The sequence below is a fragment of the Olea europaea genome, chromosome 6 (genome assembly GCF_002742605.1).
Source record: "Olea europaea var. sylvestris chromosome 6, O_europaea_v1, whole genome shotgun sequence".
Taxonomy (NCBI): domain Eukaryota; kingdom Viridiplantae; phylum Streptophyta; class Magnoliopsida; order Lamiales; family Oleaceae; genus Olea; species Olea europaea.
The window spans coordinates 9,230,287-9,238,311 of record NC_036242.1 but is presented as its reverse complement, the minus strand read 5'-3'; positions in this window follow the sequence as shown (position 1 = coordinate 9,238,311).

The following is an 8,025-nucleotide window of genomic DNA, read 5'->3' as shown; positions in this document are numbered from 1 at the left end:
CTTTCTTTTCTGCAGGCAACTCAACTAGCTCCCACATTTGATTAGAGATAAGAGACGTTATCTCATTTCTCATTGCAAGTTCTTGCTTAATTGCATCATCTCCCTGACATGCCTCATCATAGCATTCAATTTACGGCATTAGTAAGTAACAAATAATTTATGTACTTTCTGTTTGGAACATGTGGTCGGGAAGATCTTCTAGGAATAGGAGTTGGAGGTAAAGTCTCCACAATAGCTTCCTCTGGTTGAGGATTTTCATCTGTCTGCTTTGACATACTACTACTTGGAGTATCATCCAACTCAACATATGTTGGATTATCATGTATGTCACTGGACTACACTATATCTCTGTCATTGTACATCACCCTTTCATTGAATATAACATCTCGACTTCTGATGACCTTTTTGTTCTTATCATCCCAAAAGCGTACCCGAACTCTTCTCCACGATATCCAATGAAGGTACACTTTAGTGATTTGGGGTCAAGCTTACCCCTAGCTTGATCACTAATATGTACATATGCAACACAACCAAAAACTTTCAAATGAGAAAGTTTTATTTCTTTTCCGCTCCATACTTCCTTCGGTATCCTGTACTCCAAAGGCACTGATGGCCTGTGATTGATTAAGTATGCTGCTGTGTTGATAGCTTCAGCCCAAAATTGTTTAGGCAAGCCAGCATGTAACCGCATGCTTTTGGCTCTCTCTGTCAACGTCTGGTTCATTCGTTCGGCCACACCATTTTGCTGCAGTGTTCCTGCCAAGGTCCTTTCCAGTTTGATACTATTATGGTAACAAAACTTTTTGAAATCAGTATGTTCGTACTCTACGCCATTATCTGATCTCAATTTCTTTACTCGCAAACCTGTTTCATTCTCCACCATAGCTTTCCACTTCTTGAACATCTCGAACACTTTGGATTTGTGTCTCAAGAAGTAGACCCATACTTTTCTGGAGTGATCATCGATGAAAGTCACAAAATAAGACTTTCCGCCAATAGATAGAACTGCAGCTGGTCCCCAGACATTTGTGTGGACTAACTCTAGCTTTTCTTGCTTCGAAGTTCTGCCACACTTGTTGAAACTCACTCACTTCTGCTTCCCAAAGATGCAACTCTCACATAGGTCTACATCAATAGATCGAAGCCCTAGTAGTTTCCCTTTGTCATGCATGTACTTAAGTCCTTTCTGACTCATATGCCCCAGTCTCTGATGCCATAGATTTGGATCTTCATTAGAATCAGCAACTGCAATTATTCCGCAAGCACTCGTCGTGGTGTAAAGAGTACTACTTTTCTTGCCTCGTGCTATGGTCATTGTACCCCTGGAAACCTTTCAAATATCACCGTTGAAGGTTGTGACATAACCCTAATTTGATAGTTGGCCCACAGATATCAAGTTCTTCCTCAAGTCTAGAATATGTCTGACATCCTTCAATTTCCATACAGATCCATTAAGCTTGATCTGTACTTTGCCTTTGCCGACTACGTCACAAGGTTGATCATCACCAAGAACTTTTCCAAGATTGTCCAGCTCATAACTCGTAAAGAGTTCTTTGTTTGATGTAGCGTGAAAAGATGCTCTAGAATCTATTACCCAGTATTCTGCTTTGCTTTCCAAAGAGCATATCAAAGCATCATCTGATTCTTCTGCTACAATACTGGCCTCCATCTTGTTTTCATTTTCTTTCTTGGAAACTTGACACTGATTTTTGTAGTGTCCGATCTTGCCACAATTCCAACATTCAATAACTTTTGATTTGTTGGAATTCTTTGGATTTCTGGATTTTGATCTACCCAACCTTGATTTGCTCCTATAATGCCCTTTACCTCAGTTCGAACTTCTGCCTTTGCTTTCCACGTTCAAAGTGGCTCCAGAAGTGAAATTTCAATTTGGACTTTCCGGCAAAGCTACTAATTGCTGTAACTGTGCCATTCCAACTCTCAAGCAACTGCCCGAGAATCAATAAAGCTCGAACCTCATCACTGAATATGATTTCGACTGTGTTTAACTGGTCTGTCACTTCATTGAACACATTTAGATATTCTCCAAATCTTTCACCTTCCGCCATTTTCATAGTAAATAGTTTTTTGATTAAATGGACTTTGTTTGCTGCAGATGGTTGTTCATACATGCTAGACAGGGCCGCCATGAGAGATGTCGTCGTCTTCTCATTTTTTATGTTGAAAGCGATTAACTTTGATAATGTCAGCCTTATTGCGCCAAGAGCCTTTCGGTCAAGTAATTCCCACTCGTCGTCGTTCATATCCTCTGACTTTACGTGAAGTGATTTATACAAGTCCTTATAGTACAAATAGTCCTCCATTTGCATCTTCCAAAATCCAAAGTTTGTACCATCAAACTTATCGATTTTGGATATCTTCTCATCTGTTGCCATTCCTCCCACTCAAATTCTGGAGCTCTGATACAGTTGTTAAGAATTAGACCGTTACTAATTCCGCCAGGATCAGTGGGATGCAAAATAATTTGAATTGAGAAGAAATAAATGTAGCAAAAATAATAAGCGCAAGTGACACAAGAATTTACGTAGTTCGGCAATCGTGCCTACATCCACAAACCCACGCCAATTCTTTTACTATATTAATAAGAGAAGAAAATGAATACAACAAATATACTCTCTGTATTTTATTTGCCTATGCAAAGACAATCTCTCAATTTTTCTCTCATTAATTTTCTGCACAAACTGAAGCCTAACTAGTTCTTACTTTTGTGCTTTGCTCACTGTCTCTCGTGTTTTCACTCAACACTTTTCTTGCACTTCTCTTTTCACTCATATCTTTTGCTCTTGCTTTGGCCTCGTATTTATAGTAAAATTCCCACCTTCCTCATTAAATGCATGTCCATCAAATTTTCAACAAAGTTTCCTTGCATTAAATGCATGGCAAAAATTTCTTCCAAAAATATGGCTGTTGTTAGCAAGAGTTTCCATGCACATTCCTTTTTTCAACATTTGCTGCAACTTATGAAAAAATGTGTCTGACACACATGAAAGAAATTGTGAAGCCTAAAATGTAGGCTCCAAAATTTCAACACTTATGTGGATGGTATTTTAGTCATACATCTATGTCCAAGAGTAAGCTATCTAACTTCGAGTGACAACAAATTATTAAGTGAGAGAATGTGATCAAAAACCTCCCGTTCAACTTCATTTGTCAGGAAAAATATAGTTTCGACATACGTTACTCTAAAAAATGAGTTGTGTAATCACGAAAACATAAGGTGTATGGTTAAAAGCTCTATGCATAGCCATTACGACTACATGTTCATATAAAAAACTCTTCAATTGAATTTTTTTACACGTGTAAGTGTTATCATTCAAGTTCACGATGTATCTTATGTTGGGTCCACTTTTCACGGAGAAGTGAAACTGATTCAGTGGTTCCACATATACGTTATTCGTCATCTCAACGATTTTGAAGAGTTTGTCTTCCATTGCCGAGGTTGGCGTGCTTGTACACGTCTGTAATTCTTCACGTTTACTATGAACCATTCATGCAGCTTTTGCTACGAATGCACTCGATTATTGCAAGAATGGGTAACTGCTGATCCATCTTGAATAATGAACTGAAAGATTTTGTATTGTTTGATGTCATCATATCATATCGAATTCCCATAAAATGTAATCATGTCTAATGTTCAATTTCTAGTTTTGTTGTTAAATATTTCAAAACATCATGTCATTTACTCTCTATTTTGCTCATATACTTATTAAACTACTCAAAATTGAATACCTCTGCAAATCTCTTGAATAACTACATGATCCTAGTGTTCCGATACTTGGTTTACAATTGTCTTATATGTAATACATGCAATAACCATGATGTACGTTGGGAAAAACCTCAAAACTACCACTTATTATAGCTTTTCCTTAACCAATTACAAAGGCGAAATTCTCGATATTCCCAATTACTTAACTCAGCATTGTGAAGAACCAATTCATCATTAAATCATTCTCGCTATCAACTATGTAGAATGCAAAGAGAATATATTTAAATATTTACATCTTTGCATATAGTGATAATCAACCTGCCTTCATATCTAGCTTTTAGAGATGTACTGTTGATTAGAACTAGGGACCACTGACTAGAATTAGAGATCGCTTTGAATTAAGAAATCCCTAAATGCATTGTCTAAGAACTTGAAGAAATATTTAATGTTGTTGTTGTCATTAGTCTCAATAAAGAACACCAAGTCATGATTAGTTCTTCCTATAATATGACAATGCCTGACCAATATACATCCTTAGATGAACCCAATAAATTCCTCAATGCGCATTCTTTAACTTTCTAGTCCTTTTGGTAGCTCATAACTGCCCCGAACTTTCAATTAATGTCATTAACGATGTCGGCAGGTCTGTACATTGTCTTTAGATCTTAAAAATTGTGCATTATGTTTGTTAATAAACCATGATCGCCTGTGATCATTACGATGGATATCCATTTGACAAGTATGTTCTCGTACATACTTGAGAACTACAAAAAAAATCAGTAGTGTCAAACTTCGTTGTTCTTAAATGCCAACTGCATCTATTGTCTACGTAAACAATTGTGTGAACAATATGTGCACAAACTTGCCGAAAATCTTTGTGTCAAATTAATTGATCGACCTACAAATCTTCATCATCGAGAACCATACGCGAAGAATTAAAAGATTATGTGCTCAACCCAGCATATGAGTTCCCACCCCACTCAAATCTCTCATTGGATAAAGTAATTAGATCCTAGTTCATAAACAAATTTTCCACCTCGTTGTCTTAAACTACCTAAGGAAATATGTGCCTAACAATGAGCTTATGATGTAGAACAATCATATTTGAAATAACTACGTCATCCTCCCGAGCTATCTTTATCATATTCCAAAAAATCATCCACACTATGATTCACTTCACTAGATGCTTTACGTTCACTCTCAGAGATATTCCTCATCACTAAAGTTCAGCAAAGAGGAAAATTGTCTTCTTTGTTCAGTTGATTAGCCACATCACTTACACTTCAGTAGTAACCTTTACTAGTGAAATCGAGATATTTGAACGTTTGGGAAATAGAAATTCCAAATCCATATCGTATTTAGGGAGATCAACATTGAAGATATATTGTAGATCATGATACATGTCTGTATATGATGTAATCAATGTGACAAAATTGCAGAAATACCTCGTTCACTTGTTTAGTTCCATAACCATCAAACAATAATATAACACGTTGGAACGAACGTCGACTCTATACCTATATTTTAATTCAAAAAAATTTTGAAAAATAAAGTTAGATGAAGAAATGTCAAAAAAGCAAAAAAGAAAAAGAAAAAAGATGATTGAAAAGGGCCTGGGCAATCTGTTTAGATGGCTCAGACAATTGGACCATCGAACTTCTACCCAGATGAAATTTTTTTCTCTTTTTTGCTTAAACAATTTATAGATTTATTTAATAAATTGTAAGAATTATATGTATAATTTAACAATTAAAAAAACAAACCAATTTAACGAAAACGACATTAAATATACATAAATATACTTACCAATTCAAAATAATGGATATTAACAAGATCTCTGGATTGGACTTTTGATATATTTTTTAAGTTTTAGTATTGAAGAAGATGAAAAACAAGTGTTGTTAATTGAGTTGCCCTTGTTTGGAATGAATATTTGAATATTAGATGACATAATCCTTGATAAGTCACACAGTATCATATCATTAGACAGTTTAAAATACATTCAAAATTTTCATTCAATCATCAATTGTCACACACATTTGTCAACCTTTCTATTTTTTTCTTTCAAAATAGATTAATCTTAATATCTTTTTATTCTACCGTATTTTAATAATTATTAATTTTATGAAGGCTATTTATTTTTCCGTCCCATTCATATAGACTTGTTTTATTTTTCACGCAGATTAAGAAATCTTATTTAATGTTATTGAAAGAATAATTTTTGCCAAAAATTTTCCTAGTTTACCCTTATTTATATTTGTACAATCTCAAGATTAAGTAAAAAAATTTGATTATAACTAGACAAATTAAATAAATGTGTATTAGTAAATGAAAAAAACAAAGTATTTTCAATAAAGAAATATGACTATATAATTGGGACAAGAAAATAAGAAAAATCAACCTATATAAATGAGTCAAATGAAGTATTTTTTTTGAATGATGCTACACGTACATCATGATGTTCATTGTTGACCTATTGTTGACTTCATTCTCAATGTTTTGATTATAACAAACAAGATTGATATTGTTTCTAACAATTTATTTTGAGTGATGATAGCTCAAGTATTGATAAAAACTTTGATAAAAAAAATTAAGTTCAACCAATCAAAGTATTTTAATGAGAAGATGAAAAATAATTAAATGCAATGTAAATTCAAATAATTTTCTCAAGAAATATTTCTCTTTTAATGAATGATTATAATAAATCTAATACTAAGAGAGAAATGAGAAACTTTGATGAATATTATAATTTTACAAATTTGATTCAATCAATCAAAATTTTTAATATGAAGAAGTTGAAAAGTTTATGCAATATAAGTGCAAAAAACTTTTTCAAGAATATATCTTTCTTTGAAAATTGATATAAATAAGTTGAGAACAAAGAGATATGAAAAAAACTTTGATGAAGGAAACTATTCAAGGAATTTGATTCAACAATCAAAATTTTTCAATATGAAGAAGTAGAAATATTTATGCAATGTAAGTGCAAATGCCTTCTTCAAGAATATACCACTCTTTTAAGAATGATATGAATAAGTTAAACACAAAGAAGGGTGTAAAACTTTGATGAGAATGATAATTAATGAGTTTAAATCAAAGTTTTTGATATGAGGAAACAAATGAAGACTCAAAGAATTCTTAAAATAAAAATATCTCTCTTTGATTCACTTGGAAAATTCTTTAAGAATGGAAAGAGTAAGGATATTTATAGAGTTCAAAAATGAGAAAAGAATATGTATTGACGGAAGACTAATCCGGTCGACCGCCTCTTACTCGAAAGATCAATTTAGCCGTATGTACAGCAAAAATTAGAAGTCAGAACGATCAAATTCTGGACCTTTAGAAGGTGTCCAGTCGACCGCCTCCTACAGTCGGTCGATCGCCTCTCTGGGCGGTTGACCACCCCAGCAACGCTTGGGAATTATCAATGAATTTGAAATACGTAACTAAATTGATACTAAATATTTTCGTATGATTGACTCTATGTGCAAAAAAAAAAAAATTCCAAATGATTATACTTTCGTCATTTCATCACTCATGCTTTGACTCATATTTTGACTATAAAGTGATGATTATCTTCTTATTTAAACTTGCACATATTTGGCATCTTGTGATTAATTGAGGGGAATATTATACTATTTTCTAATGGTTGACTTAAAGTTTTGATCGTATATAACATACTCCCTAAATGCTACCCTTTTAAGATAAAATTTGAAAAACATTACTCCTCTTATAAAAGATAGGGAGAATACATGTATAAAAGATAGGGGAATAATGTGATATCTAAATATTCTCTATGGTCATGTTTTGATCTTAAATGTTATATCTTTTTGCTTATGCCAAAGGGGGAAATGTAGTGAGATGATTATGCATGCTTTGAATTGAAAATATAATGCATGTAGTGAAATGATTGTGCATGGCTTTGAATTGAAAATATAATATACTTGGAGTATATGAAAAAGAGGAAAAGAGTGAATTTATGCTTTAAATATGTGGTTATTGATTTGTAAAAGTAACGGAGAATATGAACTATGTGATAAATTCATAATGTATATTCTTTTATCAAATTGATATAAATTGTTCAATTCTACTTGCAAATCATCTTGTTTGTCATAATAAAAAAGGAAGAAATTGTTGACCTATGGTTGACTTCATTCTCAGTGTTTTGATCATAACAAACAAGATTGATATTATTTCTAACAACTTATTTTGAGTGATGATAGTTCAATGTTAAAAGCTATCAAGCAACATATATTGGACTTGAAATGAAGATCAAATTGGAAGTTGCTTATGCACTT